This window comes from Triturus cristatus, chromosome 7, assembly GCF_964204655.1.
Source record: "Triturus cristatus chromosome 7, aTriCri1.1, whole genome shotgun sequence".
NCBI classification, from domain to species: domain Eukaryota; kingdom Metazoa; phylum Chordata; class Amphibia; order Caudata; family Salamandridae; genus Triturus; species Triturus cristatus.
In genome coordinates, this window is record NC_140590.1 from 1,379,796,752 (window position 1) to 1,379,812,871 (window position 16,120).

A 16,120-nucleotide genomic window follows, 5' to 3' on the forward strand; every position below is an offset into this window, starting at 1 on the left:
ACCCAATCTAAAATACAGACTATAATTTTCAAAACCGTGAACACACCAATACCAGTTAGTGCATATCCACTCTCTAATTTGTAGGTCTACACAAATCCATTAATTCACCTATACATTCACTCATACATACAGTCAGTCATCAATACAGTATTATCATATCCAGTCACATATCTGTATAGACACTCACACACTGCCTCTCATTCTTAGAGTTATTCACACACCTAGTCAGTAATGGAAATAATCAATACCACTTTCATTTACTCACCTGTACAGTTATACACATACCACGTCACTTATTTAAACATATACTAACACATAATTACACTCTAATACAATAACTAATACAAAGACACACTCACTGATCCATACAGGCACTCTCACAATCACTCATTCTCACATATAGTCATTTATATAGTCCAACACTCATATATACTGCCTTTCACATATGGATTTACTCACATGTACCACTGAGGCATCCATTCACTCACCGAGACACTCATATACACACTCACTCAGCCATACAGACCTTCACAGATACAGACTTGAACACATATACCTAGTGAATTAGCCACTCACACATCTATGCAGAGAGTCACACAACACCCCACCCACCCACACAGACACTCAGGTCCTCATACAGGTACTCAGACAAGCAATGAATAGCTCATATAGATCCTCATTTAGTTGCTAACCAAACCATGGAACTGCTTACACACCAACTGACAACTTAAACTGTGAGAATGTCTATATCAGTCGCTAACACATGTATTAAGCAAGACACAATTAATTAGTCACTAATACAGTTAGTCACACACCTACTTAATCATCCATCCTGATTCGTATACACTCATTCATTCTTCAATACACCTTGGCATATATATATTTATACAACATATTTAAACTTTACAGAAACACACATTCACTGGATGATGTCATCAGTGTCATTTGAGATGTCATCAGTGATGTCATCAGTGATGTCTCTGACCATGTCATGAGTGATGTAATATGTGACATCATCAATTCAAATCAATTCAATTCAAATAGTCTTTATTCGGATTTCAAAAAAAAAAACATCCATAAAAGCACGAAACCTGAGTTTAAAATACACGTTTAAACATCTACAATTTTAGGCCGCAGTTAATAATGTTAACTACTAGCTTTATAAGGGCAAAGCAGATACAATGCATTGGATTTGTGCAGATAAGGCTTAAAAGTGCATAATGCGTATATAAACAGAATTACTCAATTTTCAAAGACCTGCGTGAACGTACAATTGCATTGAGAAAACCACTGACTCTAAAAATTAATTCATCCGATCCAAGCATTAAAAAGTGTTTAAAAGCATGGTTGTGGTCAGTCAAATCATATTTCCTGCAATAAGAGATTAGGTAATACTTTGTATATTTCCTATAAAAACCACAGCCAAAAATAAAATGGAGCATACTCTGGGTTCCACCATGATCACAGGGGCAATGTAGTTTTTCCAAATTTTTAATATAGCCCAGTGGAAAGCAGATAAGGTTTACAATGCTCCTGTCCCTAAATCTAAATAATAAGCTCCTGTTCCACCTGCCCAATTTTTTGCTTAGATAGGGCTGGGGTAACGTCGAGGATTCAATATATAACTCCTGGATCGTTAAGTAGTTTATTGTGGATGGTTTCAGTAAGTCCACTCTTTCCCTCTCATTGTAAAAGTGTTGATAAAGTGCCCTTCTCACCAGATTTTTTTGAGAGCAGTCAATCTGGTGGGGATCTGTGAAAAGGTGACCATAGTTGACACTCACAAGGCTCCTTTCCACCGCATTTATCCAGGGGATTAAACTCGATTTCTCACTTTTCAAAGAGTCCATAATGATCTCACGGGAAAGGGAAGCTGCTGGGTTTTGCCAAATCCTTAACCAAAACAATGTAGGTCTAGCTCTTATAAAATCCTCAATATAGTGTAAATATAATTCTTTATGACATACGTAGGTCGGTGCACTAATAACCCCCCCCAAGATCTTCCGACAGAATCTATTCTCTTCTCTTTGTAACTCTGAACAGTTCGAGAACCCCCAGACTTCTGCTCCATACGTTCCAGTTGGGAGACATTGAGTCCGATAAATTTGTAATAAACTGGAAACCACATCATCCCGATGGGGTTGGCGAAGAGAGATGACAGAGTTAATAGATTTAGAGAGTTTGTTCCTCCCCATTGCAACATGGGGTTGAAACGAACCACTATTAGAGAATAGCAGACCCAGATAAGGGAAAGTGCAAGTGCTTTTCAAAATGTTTTGACCTATCGCAATCTTGGAGATTTTGTAATTTTTAGGGCCACAGGTCATTATAAAAGATTTACTAAAATTGGTACACAGACCTAGATCGGACATGTAATTAACAAATCCCGAGATTAAAATGCGCAAAGCGTTCGGGGTGCGGCCCATAAGGACCGCATCATCTGCGTAAAGTAACGCCGGGATGGGTTTCTGATTTATAATAGGGACGTCCTTTGTCAGATTACATAGGGAGTTAGTTAGTTCATTAATGTATAATATAAAAAGCAAGGGGGCCAAGACGCAGCCTTGTCTCACACCCTTGCCAATTAAAATATCATTTGAAACCTCGCCTTCGTTATTTATTCGAACGCGGGCTTTCAAATTGCAGTGGAGGTTGGCCAAAAAGTGGACTAAATGTTCATCTAAACCATAATTTAAAAGAATAGACCATAAGCGGGAGCGATTTACAAAATCGAATGCTGAACTTAAATCCATAAAGCCAAAATATAAAGGGGATTGTTTAGCTCTTGTATATTTGGCCATCAGAAGATTAAGATTCAAGCATTGTTCCACCGTACCAAGTTTACTCCTAAAACCCAACTGGCAGCGATGGATAATAGAGTTCTCGTCGGCCCAAGTACTGATTTTATTAAAAAGAATCCTTCCAAGGACCTTCAGGGTGTTATCAACCAAAGATATTGGTTGATAACACCCCGGGTCCATCCTATCACCTTTTTTAAAGATGGGTACGATGGTACTATTGGACCATGTCGAGGGGATGGATTTCTTACTCAGGTTATTAAAAAGGTTACAGAGTAAGGGGGCCCAAAAACAGGTATTAGATTTTATCTGGTCAATGGACAAGCCATCTGGGCCAGGAGCCTTGTTGCTAGCACTATTGGCAATAGCTTCCTCCACCTCCTCTAATGTTATAACTATGGTGCTATCGGGGAAAATATCCTCAGTTAGGTCTCCGACCACAGCATAGAGCTTAGAAAAATGATTAACCCATGAATCACCTGTGATATTGCAGTTTATCGGAGTAATATTACTACCCAGGGCTCTCAAGTTCTTTACTTCTCTCCAGAACCCTGTCGGGTCTTTTAGAGCAGCAGTTTTAGTCAGATTATCCCAGTGGCTTATTAACAACTCCTCAGATCTAGCTTTTAATGTATGTTTATATTTAAGACGTAATGATCTGACAAGGGACACGTCTCGGGGTTTAGCTTCCAGGGCCCTTCTGAGCTCTCTGTTGGCCCTCGAGCAATTGGTGTTAAACCATCTGGGATTATTTATGTTGTTCTCTCTTAGGGGTTTGGAGATTGCCCTTTTTATAACTGCACATAAATCACAGAAAGACTTGATTATATCAGGGCCACCGAATGTTAAGCAATTAGAGATCAGTAAAGGGTGATTACTAATCACATTAGCTAGAATCTCTTGATTATCAATCCCCCTCCATACAATCCTAAGCCTATCTGTAGATACGGTAATATTTGAGGCCCCAACCTCATGTGGGCCTACAGGTTTTTTAATGGATTTGAAATGAATTATTATTGGCAAGTGGTCACTATATGTATTACTAACAACCTCAGATTTAAATAACACATCACTGAGGAGGGAAGAGGTGAACACATAGTCAATAGTTGTTGAGCTACCGCGGCCAATGTAAGTAGGGACCGGTGCCTTTTCCTCAGCAATTCCACTGTAGCCCATTAAATCATCTAAATCCCTGCTATATAATAGATCCAATAATTCAATTCCTCTTCTACAGGGCGGGGATATAGAATGAATGTGAGCATTAAAATCTCCGCCTACACAAATGCCATCAAATTGACCATACTTTTCTCCATTCGCAATATCATCAATAAAATTAAACAATTCTATAAAAGTAGGGTTAGGGTGGTTAACGAAATCATTGTTATAAAAATTTATAAAACAAATCTTTAACCTTGCAACATATTTCACAGCTATCAAATGTTTACTAACCACATACAGCGGTTCAATTTTCACGTCCTTGGAGATTTTAGCCCAGATAGATAGACCACCACTGGGTCGCCCCATGGCAGGGGATGGTACAGTGAGGTTATGACAAAAAAAGCCCTCCAATAATTGAATACATGTACACCATGTTTCTTGCAACATTACCACATCAAAATTACTTATCCAAGTAACCCATTCCTTAATTTTCATCTTGCCTAGAAGTCCAGCGATGTTCCAACTAATGATACTCAAAGTATCAGTCGGTGAAATGGTAGAGGAAAAAGGAAGGGCGATGGGAAGATCGGGGCATATTACATGTGGAGGTACTAATCTGTCTGGGCATGGCTTGTGGATACATGCGTAATTTGCCTTTTCCAGAGGGACAGTACTAGTAACCTCATCAGATATATTAAAAAATGTTGGTGGTAGTCAATCTAGACTTCCTAAATCAGATAGGGCGGAAAATCTATTAGATAGGGGAAAGATAGTAGGGGCCGTTTGGAATGGTCTATGAGGGGGCCTATAGAAATAACCCAGTGGAAGAAGGGATATTACAGTAGACAGACTGACATGAGTGTTATGATTGTCCATAAAAAATCTAACTGAGTTTGGGTGTCTAAAATTAATGACTATACAGTCCCCACTAATATTTTTGTGTTGTGGACCCACCCAACTCACCCGACGGGCTGATATAATCTCATTTGAGATGTCCCATCTTGCCCCTTTGTGTTTGGTCAACCAATCGATGCATTTGTTGTGTAATTGTACCCATGATTCCCTCTGACCTTCTTTAAGGGCAGGGGCGCCTGCTAAAACTAAAACGTATGGGCAGGCTTCTGGGGGTAAGTGAAGTGGCGGCCCCTGATTATTAGTGGATCTATTTCTTACAGGTACACCTCCACTATTACTTACGCCATCCAATGTGATGCCTGTCCTGGCTAGTGGGGTAGCTAGTGGGGTAGCAATAGCCTTAGCATTTAGACTTACAGTTTTGCCCGTTGCTGTTCCTGCTACTTTAGAGGGTTCATAAGTTGGACCAATGTTCCGTACGAGTGGGGTATTGGCTGGGCTGCTGGCTGAGCTACTGTTAGAGGGAAAAATTTTAGAGATAGTTGGGCCTTTGATGTTACTAGACCCAGAGTCAGAGTCAGCAGTGACAGCCAGACCACCCTCCCTCAGGCCGTTACATAGTAAATCCAACTCCTTCATAAATTTCTCCCCCCGAAGAGCATCTAAACTAATAATGCCTTTCCTTTTAGTTTCCTCTTTTTTTACAAGGTTTTCGATTTTATCTAATCTCTTAAAAATAGTATTAAATTATTTTGCTATTTGGATTTCAACTTGTTTAAAAATGGTGTCTACGATGGTCTCGATCAGGTTGCCTTTGGGTTTAGGTTGGGTATTTCGATCGGGGAACTCAGTCTGTGTACAGACAGAATTTTCAATTCCCTCGGGGGGCACCAAAGAATCCCCATGGGTGCCTTTGTCCAAAGCTGAAGGCTGTGGTCTACAGGCAGGGGCAGGGAGTCTCTCGGTGCCTTTGTCCAATGGTAATAGTGGGGGCGATAGATCCTCGGTGTCAATTGGTGTTACTATTTCACAATCTTTGTCTTTATTCCACATGCTCTGTGGGGTGGGTTGATTTCTACAGCGGCTTAATTGTTTGCTTTTATTTGCAGTACTTTTGGCAGGGCCTCTTTTGCGCTTTTCCTCTGCTGGTTTATTAGTAGATGACGTTATGTCTGTTTCAAGTTCCACTAAAGAGTCAATGACAGGAACAATCGGCAAACTGGTGGCTCCAATAGTATTGGCTGATGTGTCGACTTGAACAGTTGGTTTTATAAGACTTACAGTAGGGGAAAGTGGGGGGCCGTGATTAAAGGTAGCCCTTGGGGATTGAAGGCATAGAGGAATAGTAGTAGATAACCCGGTGGACATCCTTCTTTCAGTGTCTGCTATCTCATTGGTGACCATGGTGAGAGCATTGGCCAACAGTTTATCAATTGATATGGGCAACTCAATAGAGACGGCGGGGGCTACAGGTGCAATCGTGTTCATACGTTTCACCATAGTATGCTTAAATACCTTCGCAGCCTGATGTGGAATAAGGAGTGGCCCGCCCAACCGCTGATGACCACTGAGGGCCACATAGGGCCCGCCCTTTGCCTGGGCTTTCCCCGGGCGCTCCCGTGCGCGACTCGCGGGGCGAGTGGGCGGTCTCTCCTTTATTCTCGCCTCCGGGCGCTCACTGCGCGTCACGGGCACGCCGCCCCAGAGGCTGCTGGGGGCTGTGGTCTGCAGGCAGGGGCAGAGAGTCTCTCGGCGCTCCCGCTCTGCCTGTTGCTGCTGCTGCCGCCGTTTCCCTCACGGCTCTCTGCCCAATGGCACCACCACCGACCTGTGGTCAGTCTGTTTGCGTGCTCCCCAGGGGCTCCTGGCCGGACTCTCCTTTATTCTCGCCTCCGGGCGCTCACTGCGCGTCACGGGCGCGCCGCTCCAGAGGCTGCTGGGGGCTGTGGTCTGCAGGCAGGGGCAGGGAGTCTCTCGGCGCTCCCGCTCTGCCTGTTGCTGCTGCTGCCGCCGTTTCCCTCACGGCTCTCTGCCCAATGGCACCACCACCGACCTGTGGTCAGTCTGTTTGCGTGCACTGCGGGGGCGCGAGTTATAGTTAGCTCAACTAACTATAACAGGCGAATTTCTCTGGTTTTATATAAGTCAAATGTCCAACTAACTATAACGTCCCTGAAACCTATGGTTTTTTCAGTGAATTTCTAAGTTTTTTTTAAATGCTAATTCCTAACTATAACGTCCCTGAAAACTATTTTTTTTTTCAGTGAAAATATATATATATCTATATATATTACCTACTGGCGGTCGCCAGTAGGTAGTTATAGTTAGGACCACGTTTCCATAGGAAATCCGCAACATTCTATTTTGAATAACTTTGGCGCCGGACGACGAATCCTCGCGAATTTTTCAAAATAGGTGGGGCGCTACGCTCCGCTCCTACCCTGAAAGTCTCGGGGGGATTCGTCAAGCGGGGGCTGAGATAAAACGGGGGTCCCAAAACGCGTTTTTCCCATGCATTTTTCCATAGGACCTTTAGACAGGGCTACAGCCCGAACGGCTGAACAGAATTACTTGAAATTTGGCAGAGAGGTAGTCCTCAGGTCAAGGAAGTGCCTTTTGTAGGTTTGGTGTAAATCTGTTCAGTAGATTCTGAGAAAATAGCCTTTAAATCAATATATATATCTGAGCCAGCTTACGGTGCGCTTACGGTACGCTTACCGTACGCGTACGGTGGCGTGCGCGAGCGCGATTCTGATTGGCTCTTAGATCTTAGTAAACATTCGAATCGGTCGAAACCAGGAAGCGGCGGCCGCCATTTCGTGTGTTTCACTCAGAAAAAAAAGAGTGATATCTTGAAAAGGGGGCAAGGAGGAGAGTTACAGACCCCGTAACATTTGTAAGCGGGTCAAAGAAGGACAGAAAAGTACAAAGAAAACATTTATTGATTTTTAAAAAAATCGCGGGGTACGCGTACGGTAAGCTTACCGTACGCGTACGGTAGAAAAAAAATAAAAAAAATGAAATGAAATGCAGATTTAGGAGTTTAGATATTAGGGGGCTCTAAAAAGAGCCGTTGTGTTTATGAAGTGATTTTTTAGTGGTACCTACAAGTAAGTACCGATGCAGAGTCTAAGGTTCAAGAGGAAGACTCTGTTCCCTTCATCATTGAAGTGCACACCATCTCCTCTATAAATGTCTTGCATGTCGTAACGCAAGTTGTTGTGGTAAATGGAACCCATACCATAGTCACGGAGGAAAGCAGAAACAGATTTGTTGACGTGCTTTCTTGCTTTGTCAATCTGCGGACAGAAATGATTGGACCAGTTCCATTTTTGCCTTTGGCATATGTTAGAAAACACAAAGGCAGTTTTAGGGAAAAGTGAAAACAGTTGTGCAAAGGTGTCCTTCATATACATTTCCAGACCTACCCCAGTCAAAGTGCCTAGGTCATTGCCACCACAGTGCACTATTATGAGGTCAGGGTGTTGGATTTGCATGAAGGATTTCACCAATGGCATCAATTGGTGCCACTTTAACCCTCTCTGACCAATCCATTTAATGTCTACATTTGGCAAAGCAAGGTCTCTCACCATATCTGTTTTCTCTGCATACTTTTCACTCCAGAAGACATAGCTGTGTCCTACAATCCACACTGTGAACATCTTCCAAGGAGATCGGGGTGCACTCAGGAGGTGTATTTCAGTAGAATGGTAAAAAGAAATGAAAGACAGTTTGGAAATGGAGGCATACATATTTTTTTTTTTTAAAAAGAACTGATTGGCTGTTTCATACCATTCTACACTAAAAACTAGGCTGTATGTGTAAATTAATAGAAGCATGTTTTGTATTGGTACAGAAAAATGTGTTACCAAAGAACAGTACTATGGATTTCTGTTAGGTTTGAAAAGTCAAGCACTCTTGCTCTGTGGAATTGAAACATTGTGTGGCGAACTTCTGACCTAACTCCACACAGCAGTGTTCCATGAGCTGTTGCTATGGTAGCAGGCAGAAGTCAAGTTGGGGGAAGGGTACTAGGCAGAAGTCAAGTTGGGAGAAGGGTACTTTTGGAAAAGGGTTGGTTTCCAACCAATAGAAATGTGTGATTACATTTGAAAAAAAGGGGGAAGCACTGAGATTTGAAATTAACATGTATATGTGTGGAAAAAGAGAGGGAAAGTTTGCCATTATCTGGTTCTGCTGAGAGGAGAGAAGTGTAAAGAACAGAGATCCTGGCTCTGATAATCTGCTGTTTGAGGGCCACATTTCTTTCACAGCTAACTAATTTTAAAGGTGAGTTTAGAGTTTGAGAGGGGATGTATATGGTAAATTAAGAAATGAATAATAGAAATGGAATTCCTTTTGTTGAAGTTGTGTTTATTATTTTCTGTTTTGGGAGAAATTTAAATGTGAGGAACATGTAAAATAATATGGACTATGTTTTCACGATAAATTAAGGTGTACTGGTATAAATAAAGAATACTTTAAGGGTTTGAGGTTGGACTCAGTAATGCAAATACATACAGCATCAGTAAGGCTGGTTGCTCTTGCTGGAGTGTAGGCAGTCACCCAGGTTACAAATGGTGCTGGTCTGAAAAAGCAGTTTGGACATGTGCTTTTTTAAGAATCTGAAAAGTGGATTCATAATGTGTCAGTCTGTAAAAGTGATTATCACTTGCCAAAAAAAAGAGTAGTAAGTGTGCTTTCAAATTGGCAAAGAAATTTCGTTTTGTGACTAATGTGAAAACATGACTCTGTGTGCAAATAGGAATTACAGGCAGAGATTTATTGCGTATTGCTCTGGTGATTTCACAGTTGCATTAGATGGAAAGTGGGAGCCATTTTTTGGTGCAGAAGCAGACTCTTAGCACACACCCAGCTGCTTACCATGTGGAATCATGCACAGTATTCACAAGCGAGTGGGGTTTGAGGTTGGACTCAGTAATGCAAATACATACAGCATCACTAAGGCTGGTTGCCCTTGCTGGAGTGTAGGCAGTCACCCAGGTTACAAATGGTGCTGGTCTGAAAAAGCAGTTTGGACATGTGCTTTTTAAAGAATCTGAAAAGTGGATTCATAATGTGTCAGTCTGTAAAAGTGATTATCACTTGCCAAAAAAAAGTGTAGTAAGTGTGCTTTCAAATTGGCAAAGAAATTTCGTTTTGTGACTAATGTGAAAACATGACTCTGTGTGCAAATAGGAATTACAGGCAGAGATTTATTGCGTATTGCTCTGGTGATTTCACAGTTGCATTAGATGGAAAGGGGGAGCCATTTTTTGGTGCAGAAGCAGACTCTTAGCACACACCCAGCTGCTTACCATGTAAAATCATGCACAGTATTCACAAGCGAGTGGGGTTTGAGGTTTCAGTCAGTAATGCAAATACATTCAGCATCACTAAGGCTGGTTGCCCTTGCTGGAGTGTAGGCAGTCACCCAGGTTACAAATGGTGCTGGCCTGAAAAAGCAGTTTGGACATGTGCTTTTTTAAGAATCTGAAAAGTGGATTCATAATGTGTCAGTCTGTAAAAGTGTTTATCACTTGCCAAAAAAAAGAGTAGTAAGTGTGCTTTCAAATTGGCAAAGAAATTTCGTTTTGTGACTAATGTGAAAACATGACTCTGTGTGCAAATAGGAATTACAGGCAGAGATTTATTGCGTATTGCTCTGGTGATTTCACAGAAGCATTAGATGGAAAAGGGGAGCCATTTTTTGGTGCAGAAGCAGACTCTTAGCACACACCCAGCTGCTTACCATGTGGAATCATGCACAGTATTCACAAGCGAGTGGGGTTTGAGGTTTCAGTCAGTAATGCAAATACATTCAGCATCACTAAGGCTGGTTGCCCTTGCTGGAGTGTAGGCAGTCACCCAGGTTATACATGGTGCTGGTCTGAAAAAGCAGTTTGGACATGTGCTTTTTAAAGAATCTGAAAAGTGGATTCATAATGTGTCAGTCTGTAAAAGTGATTATCACTTGCCAAAAAAAAGAGTAGTTAGTGTGCTTTCAAATTGGCAAAGAAATTTCGTTTTGTGACTAATGTGAAAACATGACTCTGTGTGCAAATAGGAATTACAGGCAGAGATTTATTGCGTATTGCTCTGGTGATTTCACAGTTGCATTAGATGGAAAGGGGGAGCCATTTTTTGGTGCAGAAGCAGACTCTTAGCACACACCCAGCTGCTTACCATGTGGAATCATGCACAGTATTCACAAGCGAGTGGGGTTTGAGGTTTCAGTCAGTAATGCAAATACATTCAGCATCACTAAGGCTGGTTGCCCTTGCTGGAGTGTAGGCAGTCACCCAGGTTATACATGGTGCTGGTCTGAAAAAGCAGTTTGGACATGTGCTTTTTAAAGAATCTGAAAAGTGGATTCATAATGTGTCAGTCTGTAAAAGTGATTATCACTTGCCAAAAAAAAGAGTAGTTAGTGTGCTTTCAAATTGGCAAAGAAATTTCGTTTTGTAACTAATGTGAAAACATGACTCTGTATGCAAATAGGAATTACAGGCAGAGATTTATTGCGTATTGCTCTGGTGATTTCACAGTTGCATTAGATGGAAAGGGGGAGCCATTTTTTGGTGCAGAAGCAGACTCTTAGTACACACCCAGCTGCTTACCCTGTGGAATCATGCACAGTGTTCACAAGCGAGTGGGGTTTGAGGTTTCAGTCAGTAATGCAAATACATTCAGCATCACTAAGGCTGGTTGCCCTTGCTGGAGTGTAGGCAGTCACCCAGGTTACACATGGTGCTGGTCTGAAAAAGCAGTTTGGACATGTGCTTTTTTAAGAATCTGAAAAGTGGATTCATAATGTGTCAGTCTGTAAAAGTGATTATTACTTGCCAAAAAAAAGAGTAGTTAGCGTGCTTTCAAATTGGCAAAGAAATTTCGTTTTGTGACTAATGTGAAAACATGACTCTGTATGCAAATAGGAATTACAGGCAGAGATTTATTGCGTATTGCTCTGGTGATTTCACAGTTGCATTAGATGGAAAGGGGGAGCCATTTTTTGGTGCAGAAGCAGACTCTTAGTACACACCCAGCTGCTTACCCTGTGGAATCATGCACAGTGTTCACAAGCGAGTGGGGTTTGAGGTTTCAGTCAGTAATGCAAATACATTCAGCATCACTAAGGCTGGTTGCCCTTGCTGGAGTGTAGGCAGTCACCCAGGTTATACATGGTGCTGGTCTGAAAAAGCAGTTTGGACATGTGCTTTTTTAAGAATCTGAAAAGTGGATTCATAATGTGTCAGTCTGTAAAAGTGTTTATCACTTGCCAAAAAAAGAGTAGTAAGTGTGCTTTCAAATTGGCAAAGAAATTTCGTTTTGTGACTAATGTGAAAACATGACTCTGTGTGCAAATAGGAATTACAGGCAGAGATTTATTGCGTATTGCTCTGGTGATTTCACAGTTGCATTAGATGGAAAGGGGGAGCCATTTTTTGGTGCAGAAGCAGACTCTTAGCACATACCCAGCTGCTTACCATGTGGAATCATGCACAGTATTCTCAAGCGAGTGGGGTTTGAGGTTTCAGTCAGTAATGCAAATACATTCAGCATCACTAAGGCTGGTTGCCCTTGTTGGAGTGTAGGCAGTCACCCAGGTTACAAATGGTGCTGGTCTGAAAAAGCAGTTTGGACATGTGCTTTTTTAAGAATCTGAAAAGTGGATTCATAATGTGTCAGTCTGTAAAAGTGATTATCTCTTGCCAAAAAAAAGAGTAGTAAGTGTGCTTTCAAATTGGCAAAGAAATTTCGTTTTGTGACTAATGTGAAAACATGACTCTGTGTGCAAATAGGAATTACAGGCAGAGATTTATTGCGTATTGCTCTGGTGATTTCACAGTTGCATTACATGGAAAGGGGGAGCAGTTTGCTTTCAAATTGGCAAAGAAATTTCGTTTTCTGCCTAATTTCAAAGCATGACTCTGTGTGCACACAGGAATTGTTTTTAGATATTTAATTGGTGAAGGTGTAATTGTGATTTTCATTTATAGGAAAGGGGTTTATAGTATTTTAAGATTTCTAAAGAACATAAAAAATGTAGTAATATATTTGAATTAAAATAAAGGAATTTTTTTTTAGTTTTTTTCAGGTATTGCTGAAGAGCAGTGAACAAAATTTAAGATGCCTACAAAATCCAGAGTAAAGAAAGACCACAAAAAAAACTATATTTGAAGACAACTGGAGGACCTAAGTTAGTTGGAGATGCTCATGTTGGGAAAAAGAAAAAATCTTCTGGTAAGCAGACAAAATTTTTTCTAAAGAACATATTCAAAAAAAGGAAAAATGTACAAAATGTCTGTACTGGAAAGAATGTTTTCAATAGAAAAGGACAGGAAAAAATTGAGAATTTAGTTAATGCAAATATACCTTCTGCAACTAAAAAGATTAACTTAAACAGAAAAACAGCGTTTAAAGAGATACGTAGAAAAATGTTTCAGAGAAGAGTTATGTCCAATTTGATAAAGGATGTGAAGAAATATAAGCAAAAGGCTAAGTTTTATAAGAGAAAAAAATAAATTGAAGCCATTGCAGCAAAGGCATTAGAATTAAAAAGGAAACTATTCATTTTAATTTTGAATAGGATGCGTACATTAGATAAAATGGTTAATGTACTGAAATCACAAAGCAAAAGGAAAAGAGTAGTGAACAGAACAAACTATTCTAAAGTGTTTTTAGGAAAATGGATGCATAGTTCAAGTAGTGAACCTTTTTTTAATGAAGAGAGCTATTTTCAAAGTAATAGTTTGCTGCATGCAGTTGACACCAGAGGTCGTGCTTACGAAGTGAAAAATGGTTGCATAATGGAGAAGGAGATAATGGTTCCAAGAGATGAGGTACAAGTGATGGCGGATGAGGCTATGGGGAGACGTCCCAAAGCCCCAGTGTACACTTGGAATTGTAGTAGTATTTGCACTGTGCGTCAGGAATCTATTGATAAATTTCGTGAGTTTCTAAGAGAATATAGTAAAAAAAAGTGTAAAACAGAAGATTAAGGTGCTTCAAAGTCTGGATCCATGCAGAGTGAGAGAGAATACTGGTTTGCAGGGTCATTCTCTGGCTTGTCTATCTAGAAAAGTGTGTAATAGTGTTTTCCATCATTTTAGGATGCTGGCTGTTCATCATACTGAAATGAGAAAGTTTGTGAGACGGTTGTATTTTGCTAAAAGTCCAGCAATAAAGTTAGATGAATTGAATAGGGCTCTGTTCCGTGGATCGGTATCAGATGTAGAGAAGGTTGTTGATGAAATTCAGTTTTGTTACTTTGGTCCTGAACAAAACAGTGCAGAAAAGGACACAGTAAATGAGGAAGAAGTGGAAGAGAATGTAGAACCCTCTGTAAGTAAGACATTTAATGATCACATAACAAAATTTGCAATAATCTCTAATGAAAGACCAAATATTACTTGTATTTGTTGCCGCAGAACTCATTATAGAAAACAAACTAGGAATGTTGATCTCTACAGAAAGAGTGAAAATGAAGATAATTATAAGTGGAAGGATTTTGCCACATATATATTTCTTGAAAATTGTTTTGAATTGGGTGAAGATCAGCGTATTTGTAAATACTGTTACAACAAGTTAGAGGAAAATAGAATGCCGACCAGAGCTGTACATAATAATTTAGAATTGGATGCTATTCCTGCTGAACTTTCTGAATTAAATACATATGAGTCTATACTCATTCAATGTGTTCATCCGTTCCAGACCATAGTACGTATGATGCCCAAAACTGGTAAATTACCTCCTTCAGATTTACTGAGAGGTTTAAAAGGTAGAGTGGTGTATTTGCCCTTGGATTTGAAAAAAAATATGGAAACTATTGATGCGGATACTTTGGAAACTGAACCATTAGTTATTCTGGTTAATGGTGTACCTACAAAGAATAAGAAGATTTGGCAGGAGCTGGTAGATGTACGGAAAGTACAAAGAGCAAATTTGTATTTGAAAAGGAATAACAAATGGTATGAATCAATTTATATAGAAGAAGAAGAAGAAGAAGATTTACAAGAAGACACAGAAACACCAACTGGACAAATTGAAAAAGTGGACAAGTCAAAGGAAGAAGAAATTTATGAACATTTTAGCATACATCCTCTTCATTCAAAAGAAGTTATGGGAGACAATATTGATCTATTTCAGATGAAGAAAGCAAAAGGAACTCCCGTGAGTGTATGGGAGGAGAGCTTGGAAGCTCGATGTTTTCCCCAGCTGTTTCCTAAAGGAAAAGGAGGACGATACGATGAACGTCCGGAACAGATTCCAGCTTCTGAGTATCGGACTACAAGACTATATGCTGAAGATCCCAGATTTCGACAAAGTACTCCTTATTTGTTCCATCTTTTATTTGAAAGCGACTTGTCTGCACTGTCTTATGCAGTAAATCACATTTTAAAAAGTGGAGTACATTTACAAAATGTGTCTGCTAAGGATTTTATGGAGAAAGTGCAGCACCGAGATGATCATTTGGAAACACAACTGATCAATCTGATGGCTTGTCAGCGTGGGACAAATGAATATTGGTAGCGACGCCATGGTGAATTAAAATGCATGTTACGGAATTTAGGAACACCAACATGGTTCGTTACCCTAAGCTGTGCTGAGTACGCTTGGGATGATTTACTGGATTTTCTACGAGAGGCAAATTCAAACATTAAAAACATCGAATACAAGACAGCAGGAGAACTGTGCTCATTGGATCCGGTTAATGTTTGCAGATATTTCAATCATAGATTTGAGGCTATGATGTCGTTCATCTGCAATAAAAAAAATCCACCTCTAGGAGAAGTAGTGGATTTCTTTTGGAGAAAAGAGTACCAGGCAAGAGGTGCTCCTCATATTCATATGCTGTTGTGGATCAAGGATGCCCCAAAGTTTGGAACAGATACTGATGAAGCAGTGTTATCTTACATTGAAGAATATGCAACATGTGCTATACCAAAAAACACAGAAGAGAAAAAGTTAAAGGAGCAAGTTTTACGTTTCCAAAGTCATCGGTGTGGAAAATACTGTCGACGGAAATACAAGAGCAAAGATAAATACTACACTAAATGTCGATTTGGATTTCCTAGACCTGTTCTTTCAAATGGAAGAGTAAACAGTTTTATGTCATCTGTGAGACATACTATCACAAGAAAATCACCTAAGAATACCTACAACCTTAAAAGAAAAGAAGAATCAAAAAATATAAATGACTACAACCCAGTCATTTTATCCATGTGGAATGCTAACATGGATATACAGTATGTAGCTGACAATTCCATTACTGTTGCTCGATATGTAACGTCTTACATTACGAAATC